Genomic DNA, 12,161 nt, shown 5'->3' with positions numbered 1-12,161 from the left:
CATGATATATTACGCAAATTTTGGATTCTAGAAGAATTTCCGTTGACAAAGACCTCCGTTTATCAGTAAGTGAGGAATGTGAAGATCACTTCAAAGCTACCCACTCCAGAGACAATCAAGGGCGATACATCGTCAAACTTCTCTTTAAACACTCAGCAGATAAGCTCGGGGAATCTCGCATTAAGGCATTGCAACTAGCTACGAAATTGAGACATCAACTCGAAACTAATTCCGATTACGCTCGTCGTTATTCCGAATTTTTAAAGGAATACGAAAATTTGAAACATATGCAATTGGTATCAGACGATAAACTATTTCCTGTACATAGTTGTTATTTACCTCATCATGGAGTAAGAGAGCAGAGTCTCAGTACTAAATTAAGAGTCTTCAATGGTTCTAGTCTTACCTCTTCAGGATATTCATTAAACGTCATTAATCTTCTTCACACTGGGGAAAAATTACAAACCGACTTATTTGATGTTCTGATATGGTTTCGAATGTTCCATTACGTGTTTTCCACTGATGTCGAAAAGATGTTCAGACAAATAAAAGTCCATCCAGATCATTGGGCCTTTCGTATTTTGTGGATTGATCCAGACAAGGGACTCCTCACCTACGAGCTTACCACAGTAACATATGATTTGGTATGTGCTCGCATTGAGTCTTTCTACAACTCCTAAAGGACAAGAGATTCAAATATCCTTTGGCTGTACCAATACTGGAAAGGGGAAGATATGTCGACGACATTTTTGGTGGCGCAGATTGAACAAGTACAAGAAATTATCGATCAACTCTGCATGGCGGTTTTAATTTGCAAAAATGGTCGAGTAAGCATCCTTCTGTTCTCATGCAAGTTCCCACTGAAAAATGCATTAGTAAGTCCTACCATTCACATTAATGACGATCTAACTGTTCACGCTCTCGAATTGTGTTGACAACCTTCCACAGATGTGTTTCAGTTCTCTTTAACATTATCTCACACTGAAGTTGTAACTAAGAGATTAATCTTATCCAACATATCAAAGTTATTTGATCCATTAGGATTTCTCTCGCCAATAATTATTTCTGCAAAGATCATTATACAAAAATTTTGGACTATTAAATAAAGTTAGGACGATTACCTGAACCAATAGCGAATAAGTAGCAGCAATTTATGGACAGTTTGCAGGATCTGAAAACACTTACCTTTCCCCGATGAATTGAACATAAATCTGGCAATGTGACTGAACTACATGGATTCTGCATCTCAATCGGCTATGGTTGCTGTCGTATATATCCGTACTATTAACGAACAAGAAGAAGTGGCTACCACTCTGGTGGCTTCTAAGACAAAGATAAGTTAAAAGACTTATCATTCCACGCTTCGAACTGATCGGAGCCTTTCTGCTAACTAAATTAATATTTCATTTGTTGAATGCATTGGATAAACTAAATGTACCCATTTTCATATGGACTGATTCTTCAATCACTCACACGTGGATTACCCATCATCCATCACGATGGAAAGATTTTGTGAATAACATAGTCTGCTATATTCAAGATATTTTGCCTCAAGCAATATAGAGACTCATTCCTGGTAATGAAAATCCAGCTGATCTAGCTACAAGAGGCTTAACGTCTCGTAAACTTGCGATACAATCAATTTGGATTGGACTATCTTGATAGTCGCTATCATCAAAATATTGGCCAGTTTCATCGATTCCAGTGTCAACAGCTTCAAAAGAAATTCTTGAAGAAAAACCGATAAAGATTAATGTAGCTACAATCGCACCTAAGTTAGGATTTTGTATATAAATATTCAAGCTTAACTAAACCTTACAGTTCTATGTCAAAGAGCTATTGCGAAATTCAGAAAGATTTCAATTCCATCCATGACTCTTACTACCAAAGAATTACATGACGCTAAAATGTTTTGGATAAAATCCATTCAACAATCGAACTTCCATCAAGAATTTGCAATTCTTTCAAAGGGTAATACGCTACTTACGTTCGACCCGCTGTTACGCCTTACACCATTTCTAGATTCTAAAGATCTTTTGCATTTAGGAGGTCGACTATAATGTTCTCTCCTTTCGCCATCATAGCAACATTCATTACTTTTATCGAGGGATTCACCTTTAATTAAACTCATCATTGCAGGTGCACACTTGCGTACCTTACATGGCAGTACTCAAGTTACCTTGAATTATTATATATACGACACGATTACTGGATTATCGGCGGAAGATCTTCCGTACGATCATTTATCCTTAAGTGTGTAGGATGTGCGCAATACCGGCAACAACGAGCACAACAATTGATGAGGCAATTACCGGAGAGGATAACCCCTTCTAGACCTTTCACTCATTCAGGAGTAGCCTATGCAGGTCCATTTGTCATCAAAATGTGGAAAGGAAAAAACACTAAGACTTATAAAGGATATATTACTCTTTTCATTTGTTATTGTATTTCCGCCATTCACTTGGAACTCGTCATCGATTACACTGCAGAAGGATTTATAGCTGTTTTTAAAAGATTTACCGCGCGACGAAGTATTTGTTCCACTGTCAAGTGACAGTAGAACAAACTTTAAGGGCGCAGATGCAGAATTGCAAAGATTATTCACCTCGGCTACTCAAGAATCGGATAGACTCGCAATTTTACTGGCTAATGATGGAACCCAATGGCGGTTCAACCCATCTGCCCCACATTTTTAGCGGTAAATGAGAAGCGGGAATTAAATCCGTAAAGTTTCACCTTCATCGAATCGTAGGAAAAAACTTGCTTACATATGAAGAGTTTACAACACTATTGATTCAAATAGAGTCTGTACTGAACTCTAGGCTTTTAAGTACCTTAACTGAAGATTCGGACGATCTCCAAGCATTAACGCCTGATCATTTTCTAATAGCTTGTTCACCTACTTCCTGAGCCATCGATTGAGCAAACCAAAATTTATTTCCAGGTGGCAATTAATACGACAAATGACAGAGAGCTTTTGGATTAGATGGTCTAAGAAATGTTTACAACGCTACTTTGCTAGGTACAAATGGAACAAGCCTAATCCATTATCGATCAGAGCGTTGGTTTTTGTGATCGACGAACAGTATCCACCCTCCAAAGTGGCCTCTTGGCCGTATCATTCAAACTCATCCTGGAACTGATGGACTTACTCGAGTAGTTACTATCCAAACTCGTACCTCATTACTGAAACGTCCTGTTGGGAAAGTATATCCGCTTCTAATTACGAATGAAACCTTGTAAGTTCATTTCGTTCGTTAATATTATTAACGAAGGCGGGCGGAATATGTTCAAATTTACTGCTCAAAATCTCTCCCTGCTCGAAGGTAGCAGTGGGTAGTATCTGCACGGAACTGAGCGGCGTTGCACTTCCGTTTCGCTTCTCTCTGTCTGCGTTAGTTCTTTGTGTTTTTTGTTGTGCTTTGTTAGCTTGCTTTTATATTGTGCTATAATGAATGCAAAACGTTTCAATCTGAAAGACTTTCTTTCTTTTCATGAGAGATTGTACAGCGTCGAATGATACAATCTTTACGTGGCCTCAGTAAGGTAACCTCTAATGCATATCCGAGATCCGTGCCTCACGAACACATTTTCGACGCAAATATACTCAAGGCCCTCGTGGCACTTCGGATAGCACATAGCAATAGTAATCCTCCCTTTCAAGCAAATCATCGAGGATACTGATCGCTCATTACATACATATTCAGTACAGTAATCCTCCCTCCAAGTACATCAACGAGGATGCTACTCGCTAATTACATTATTACATATATTAGTCTTTGCATTATGATAAGATTATACATCTCGGTTATCTTTCATAATCGACTACTCAGTAAATATTATCCATATGAATAGAATGTGAATCATATAACGTATTCTTATTTTAGAAACTTGTATCCTTCCTTGCGTTTATATTATTATTATATTTGTGCATTTTATTTTACAAATCAATAAAAATTAAACACGGATGAACGGAAGAATTTATAATTTCTGGTGCTCACACTTTTATTTGCACGTTTACTCGACACAAATTCATCATTAAACACTGTGTTTATCTTAATATTATCATGTCTCTGAATAATATTTTGCACACGTTCAAGCACTATTTTTCTCGCATCTTGGAGGAATTGACGAAGTTCGATATATTCAGAGTTTATCACAGTCCGGTCAATATATTTTTGAATGTAGTATCAATCTCGCGCCATCGAAGTTCCGCGCTATACCCGGCACCCACTTGCATGAAACGTTCACACGTCTTTCAAATTCTCGAGTCGCGCGATACGAGCGATCAACGATTGTTTAACTTCAATCGATAATCGCGGACGCTTAATTCAACTCTGTTTTTCCAGCGATTCGATGAAATTATCGCAACGCTGTTTCCACGCAAGAAACTCTTCTCACGTATCGCGGCTTGCGCTATGAGATCACGCTCCGTTTGATCTATATTGTCACTCTGAACTATTGCTTGATTGCAGATAAAATAAATTCCCAGAGAAGAAAATCTTTTCGTTTTATATAATATGGGAAGATACATCATTTGATTTGTTGCACGTTTTAACATGTTTGAACATGTTTCAACATATCTTAACGTGTTTCCGAAGAGACGATTTTTTATCGCAGTCGTAAAGATAGGCCAAAAAAAATATTTCGAAAAAGGAATGGAAACAGAGACTTTATTATCGATCCCCAAAGATAAAAAAAGGGTCTGATATCGTCAAAATGCATTCTTGTGATACGTGTCATTGTGTAGTTTAACGTATGCTAGATAGAAGTTACAGTGAAAAATTAACTCGCATATTTCTGAAAATAAGCAAAATTCCAGAATGGATACAATGTCTAAAATTCATTTTTAAGAAGAAAATAAGACAGACTTTATTGTCGTTGGCATCGATTTTTTAGATAAAAAAAATTCGATATCGTTAGAGTGCATTCTTATGATATGACTTAATTTAGTCCTTCGACCACGTCGCAACTGTTCTTCAAAGTATAATGTTTATAAAAAAATCTCCCCTCCATTTTAGGTTGTGTAAAAAAAAAATGGAAAGGAACACTGTTTAAAAGAAGAACTCCGGGCAATTATCGCATCAGAGAGCTTCAACAGAGTTCAGACAGCTATTGCTAATTATAAGTTCTCCAAGAAAATAAAATATCTCAATGAACTATTATGTTCCAATTCAACAGGATGGGGCGTGCCAGAGACAGTAAGTTTATTTAATTTTATAAAATATTTGCTTATACATATTATACGTTATGTATTTTTGTAACATCTATTTACATGTTTTCTTTTTTTTACAGCGCATTTTCTCAAGCCTCGTATCTTGAGGAAATATGCATTGACATCGACAGCATATAAGTTCCTGGATATTGAAATCGTTGTGGGATTTATATCTCATGTGCAAATTGCGATAATCGAGGCAACTGCATGTTCATACTATGCTATGTGGAATGCATTTATCGAGAGGCGTGCAGATATCGAGCGATTAATGCAGTCAACAGTCCCATCATCATCATCGATTCAAGATCTAAATGTAGAACTTGTTAAAATATATGACACGAATAACATTAAATGAAGTTAACATTAAATGGCACATGTTTGTACATGAAACCAACTGTACTTTTCTTATTTGAGCTTGAGTAATGTGTTGAACATGTATTCTATGAACTGAGTCAATATACGCATGGTGTTAGTAAGAAATTTGAATATTTTGTGTCATTTTTAAGACAAAATTGTATTATTAATAAAAGTGATGCTGCAAACACTTTGTACAAAATTAATGATAAAAATTCTATTATAGAATGTGAACTAATTGTATATGATTTAGATTATATTGCATTACATGATAAATAAATGTATGTTAAAAAATATATTCTTTTCTTCTAAAAAAAAAATTATTTTATCCTTAGTATATTCGTTACTAAATATTATCATAATTAGTTTCTAAGTCATTAAAAATCGTAAATACCATATCTATTTAATTAAATCATATGCAAGAAGAAAAGACAACGTGGGAGAGAGCGCAACGGGAGAAAAAGAGAGCGCAAATAATACAATAAGTATGAGACTGCAACGGGAAGAGAGAGAATTACATCCTACAAGGGGAGGAGAGAGAGGACAATAGATTAAAGAGCAATAGGTGAGAGAGAGAAGGACAACTTTCTTTTCCTCTCTACCATGGATCACGGTGACGCGCTTCCCTCTTCCTAACGCACGCACGCACGCACACTCATATACACATCATATACGTATATGCACTAACACATAGTGGTTAGAACCGGTCTACTATACCTACTTATGTGTTAAAAAATTTTATTTATGGTAATCGCAATATAAAGAATTTGTGTATATTCATAAACGTATTATAATAAAAATTTTGTCTCGACAATTTTAAGTATGCATTCATATGCTACATAAAGTTTGATGTAGCTGCTTAGTAAGTTCTTCTTATAATGGAATGATTCCATTTGCTCTCGGTTTCAACTGGATCTACCACATTTAAAGTTATTCTTACGTGATATGTTGACACAAATATTTCTCTTACTTTTAAATATAATTGCATCATCTGTAATTTTATTGTACAATTATTTTTAATATTTACTGAAAATTTTCAACAATACCAACATTGGAATGTTCTTGATGAATGAATATATTCTTGTTTTCAATTCATCATCAAATATTTGTTAATATTGTGCACACATAGACACATATAATTAATATAATTTTTAAATGCTTTTCGAACAATTTAAATAGTTTGCTATGACAATTACAGTATATTCTTCGTTATATATAATAATGCGTAGCTGTTCATTTAATTAAATAATTACATTTTTCTGTTCATAAAATTCAATATTTCAAATTTATTCCAAATACTAAAATAATACATATTTACAAAATAATAATGATAAATTTTTAATAATGATGAAAAAAGTACTGATTTATTATTGACAGAGTTAATAAAAAGCATGTTTTAAATACATTTATCAATGCTTTTAAGTACTTTTGCATACAATCAAAGGAATAGAGAAATAAGAACAAAAAAACTTATCATCATCATGTATTGTGGAATACATAGTTTCTGAAATTCTTATTCTCTGTTCTCTGCTTCCTATTTCTTTGATTGTGTGCAGCTCCTAATATGTTTTAAGTATATTTTTTTATAATACTATTTAAAATATATTTAAAGAATGTTTAAAGCATTAAAAACACAATGTTTTACTCTTAAAAAAAAACATTAATCTTTACCAATCATGATTTTGGAATTTTGAACTTTTGATTTGATATGAGTATCCAGTAATATAACAGACGACATGTTTTTTTCAAGTTGCCATACACAGAAAGTGGTATGTTATGCTTTTGGTACATTTGTAAAACTTTGTAGCGTCAGCGATTATTTGTTGAATCTTCTGAGAATTTTTGTTACGTGCACAGCTATTAGATTTTCCATGTTAATTCTTATAAATTATCAAATTCATAAATTATTTATTTATGATAGTATATTTTGTGTAGAAAAAAGTGGCGTTTTTTTAACTCAATATATATATATTTATTTCACATATGTGTTTTTTGATAGAGCAAAGTTTCAACTTTAAGAATCTATTTTTTAAATTGCGGTATAACGATTTTTAACGAAGTTAAAAGCAATTAAAGTCAAAATAGTCTTTTTATTTAATCCGCGATAACTATACAATTTTAAACTAAAAAAAACGTCACGAACTTTTTCTCACAATACTTAATAAACATAATTAATATACAATTAACATAAATTTACATGTTCTTGTTATCATTATAGCGTCGTGCTTGTCTTAACTCCTGATAACAATATGAAAAAGACCCGCGAAAACTTACCTGAGACGACTTATTATCAAAGCTCCTAACCTCTTATGAACTCTGTTCGGATTAATTTCGATTTCACTATTTTTTAATACTAATTTTTTGATTCTTAAGCTAACTAGTTCTTAAACTAACTATTGGGTCATCTAAAAAGTATCCGCGGTATTTTGTAACTAGATATATGAGCATCAACACACATCTAGTAACAAAAAACTGCGGATACTTTTTAGATGACCCAATATATAAGAGAAAGTTATATATGGATAATATATATATTTTTAATAAAGTAACGCATTGATAGCATCAATTTTGAGTGTTGACATCATTTAGCATTTAACAGCAAACGTAGTATATAGGTTCACAATGTTTGCATTTTTTGCATTTAGCATTTTGGATTTCTCTCTTTTCAATGCCTAAATTTGATATAATCATTGATATCAATGTTATGTAAACCGACGGGGACCTTTTCCGCGTTGCTCTCTCCCTTTCCCCGTCCCTACGAGTACTCCTCTCCCCCTACGCCCGCGTCGTCCACGCCTACAGTTAGCTTCGAATCCTCACTATAATGCTACTTATGTGAATGGTTGAAATCCATTTCCTTTGTTCTATTCTCTTGTTGCTTACAGACTTATTTTGTCCTATTATATCTGTTTGAGATCGGTAATTCGAAAAGAAAAGTAAGAATTCTTTCAGTCGACCGACAGTAATTGTCATTGAACGCATGCATAAATTGAGCTCGTGATTTCATCTCGAGCATGATCTAAATCCTCGATAAAAATCAGCGATTTGGTGTTCTTTGTTCTTTTTAAAAACAAGTCGTTACACGCAAACAAGTTGTCGTTACCGGCAACGGACAATCGAAAGTTCTAGAACGATTCAATTCGCGCACGCGAGCGCCGCGCTCCGACGAATACGTCACGCGCTGTCACCAATCCCACGCACGGATTTTCTGTCGCGCATGACTGTTACGTTGAACGTCGTTAGAAAAGAATCCAAAGCGCCAATCAATTTTGTACACCTAATGCCACGTAATAATTACGATTGTGGCAAATTTTTATTGGATTTTTCCCAAAAAAGAAAGCTCAGGCCGAAAGCATTAAATGCTTCGATCTCGCCGTCCTCCTTCTTACTTCGAAAAAGTTCTTACTTCTTAAAGTTCTTAGAGTTCTTAGAGTCATAGTCTTGCTACTATATCGCTTCGTAAAATCGCCGTGCTAACCGTTTAGTGAAATCGCGATAAAACGAATCTTTCGAGAAATGCCGAGAAAATCGCCGAGATTTTCCATTACCGCGATTCCAAAACATCATTTGGAAAAGGTGACCGCATTTAATATTCTGTTAATTTAATATTTAATTAATTATATTTTTTGACTTTGTAACTGAGCATATTAAAGAAAATTCTTTTGTTAAATTACAAAGAAACGAAGTTCTCTTTACTGTCGCTTATCATCTCAATCTTGTGCCGTTTTCTCACTCGAATCTTTCGCGCGGTGCGCTCTCGCACAATATCAAAAAATCAACTTACTCCCGATGTATCTTATAGTCTTATAACTACTGCTATTGCTCATTGTAGACGCTTAAAAGAGCGGCGTTGTACGTGATTGTCAGTCAGTATAAGTTCGCAACGAGTGGGACAGAAAAAACTGCATCCTACAATGGGTGGGAGAGAGAGGACAATGGATTAGAAAGAGAATGTAAAAAGAGAAGGAACAAAACCCCTCTTCTCTCTCTAACACGGGCCCCGGCGATATTCCCTCCTTCGGACCTAGCATCTGTGATATACTTCCCTCTTCTTGACCCCAACAATACACACACACACGCGCGCGCATGTTTTTATGCATATATCATATATCGCATATATGCATAAAAACGAATACAGTGGTCTAGTATAGTGTTAATATACTTACTTAATACACTTGGTGTAATACACTTACTTAATATCTTTCTAATATAATGCCTGATTGAACATCAAATTATTAAAAATTGCTTGTCAATTTAAGGGGGGAAACCACAGTAGAGCACGAAAAAGTAAGTATATTTTCGGGAATTTTTTTTGGCTCAATGAAATGATCAATCAAAAATTTGTAAAATAAGCATTATAATATTATGAATGAAGTACAAATAAGAATTTTTTCATACATTTTTGGTACAAAATGGCGGCTGTGCCGCACTTGTCCGATGGCGCTATTTTTGAAGGAGGGACATGGGCGGACATCTAGAGTCCTTAATTTTTAACCTGGAACAAAAAATGAGTTTTTTAGGTTCTATATATCAATAGCTATGGAAGTACGTAGGATTTTTTCGATATATTAATTTTTCGCAAAATGGTGCACGTTTTAAGGAAAACTTGCAAATTTAACAAAAAAAAACGCTAAAATTGTTGATAAAAAAAACCATGTAATATAAAAAAAAACTCTACGCACTTCCATAGAGAAAGGTATTCTGAATATATTGTCAAAATTTGAAACCGATCGGTAAAGATTTATTCGAGTTATGTGTCCGCTCAGTTTAAAAAAAGTGGTTTCGAGAAAAACGCGTTTAAAGTTTTAAGTACTGTAAAATCATATAATATTTTTATATACCTCTAATCTGCGATGCCTGCGCAATACAATTGGCCTTCTTCATCTATCTCCTGCTCTTGTTTGGCCTTTCGAATTGTTTTCAGATCGATGCGGGCTTGTTTTGCGCCCTCACTCAAAGATCGTTCCGCTTTCTGTATGCGTTTCTCATCCAAGTCCATGCATAGTTCGTGACTTTTTGGACCAATTTTCATGCCCATGACCTGGATTATATGTAAAATTGATATTAATCCGTCATTAAAAACACACGAAGCGATGTTCGTAGCAATGATGATTCTTTTGCCGGAATTTATAGTTTTCGGAGCCATCGCCCACACTGTCGAATTGAAGCTCTCATTGCTGTTTTGAGTGAAACCCCCGATGCAGCGAGTGAGAAGATCCGTAGTGAGTTGTTCGTAAACTGGCTTAATTGCTTCATAAACTATATCAGACATTGGTGATTTGTGCGTATAGGTAGCCAAAGTGTTAGAAGATTTCGCCCTTTGCCACGAGCACCATGAATTTTCTCCAGTCGGGCAATCGTCGTGTTGGGGATGGTTATCCATAGATATTTTGTGAAGTAATGTGGCCCATATAGCTGTCTTCATTTTTTCGACTGATTCGCAAATTTCTACGAATAGCTAACCCGAAATATATTGACAGTTCGTCGATCAGTTTGCCTATCAATTTCCCTTTTCCTCCCAAGCCTTTTGTGCGTTTCTTCAAATTACGGAGATGGGTGCCCATGCGTTTTTGTACGTGATCTACGCATTCCTTTTTAATTATCGTCACGTTTTCGGTTTAGCATCTGTGACACCTTTGAAGATTTTCGAGTCTCCATCGCCTACATAACTTACATACTGCACATCATGCAATGCTTCAGAGCGCTGGAACATTTCAATGACTGCATTTGCGGCACTCCATCTTTTGGTATGTTATTCTTAAGACCCTAAAGCACCTTATAAGCGAAAAAACATTTTTTCGATTTTTTCAAACTTTTACTGTGGTTTCCCCCCTTAATTTATTATGTTTTTTGTTACCATATATTGATTCTACGTTAGAGAAATTTTCGTCAATTTGTAAAGACACTAAAATTAGCGTTTTTCAGCGATAACAAATTAAATAGATTCATAAATGTACAAAAAGAACGCTCTTTCAAAATTTGATAATAAAAATGTGGTTTATAAGATTTGTTGTAAGGTTTATAAGATTTGTTCGATTGAAAGAACGTTCAAATTTTAGATAAGGAGAAATTTTTGAACAAAAGATTGATTTCGGAAATGGCATTTATACATATGCAAAGGAATGGTAATTAATTTATTATTTTACGTTCAGAAGGTCTGCAACATACTTATGTAACGATGCTTGAAAATTTCTCCTGACTAAACTTAGAAACCTTTTTAGATTTATAGTTTATTAATTTATTTTGACAAAGTTTTATTGGTTGACGAAAATGTAACAATTTTAACGAGATATGTTTTATATTAAATTTCTTCTGCTTTTTCTTTTTATTATGTAATTCTTTATTTTACAATTTTAATAATTTTGACAGTTTTTAATTCTTATATAATAATTTATTGCGGTTTTCATCGGAATGAATTAACAATTATATACATGTATTTTGTTCGTCATATTTGCAAATTTGCCTTAATGTTTACTATGTGACTTCTTACTTCGAGAATAGTTAATATCTGAGTGACACGTCGTCGTACACAGACGTGTGTTCTAAAAATGTCTGATCTTTATATTTGATTTTAACAATTCTACTTTTTAAG

General features: G+C 34.4%; 2 pseudogenes; one reads left to right on the top strand and one right to left on the bottom strand.

Annotated features, from left to right (window-relative positions):
* Positions 1-5,182: 5,182 nt before the first annotated feature.
* Positions 5,183-6,703, top strand: LOC147907483 (uncharacterized; annotated as a pseudogene).
* Positions 6,704-10,340: 3,637 nt separating this feature from the next.
* Positions 10,341-11,158, bottom strand: LOC147907482 (uncharacterized; annotated as a pseudogene).
* Between the last annotated feature and the right edge of the window lie 1,003 nt (positions 11,159-12,161).

This window comes from Acromyrmex echinatior, chromosome 13 (assembly GCF_024713525.1).
Source record: "Acromyrmex echinatior isolate Ae372 chromosome 13, ASM2471352v2, whole genome shotgun sequence".
NCBI classification, from domain to species: Eukaryota; Metazoa; Arthropoda; class Insecta; order Hymenoptera; family Formicidae; genus Acromyrmex; species Acromyrmex echinatior.
The sequence above is the reverse complement of the archived record's forward strand: the minus strand, read 5'-3'. Positions and strand labels throughout refer to the sequence as shown.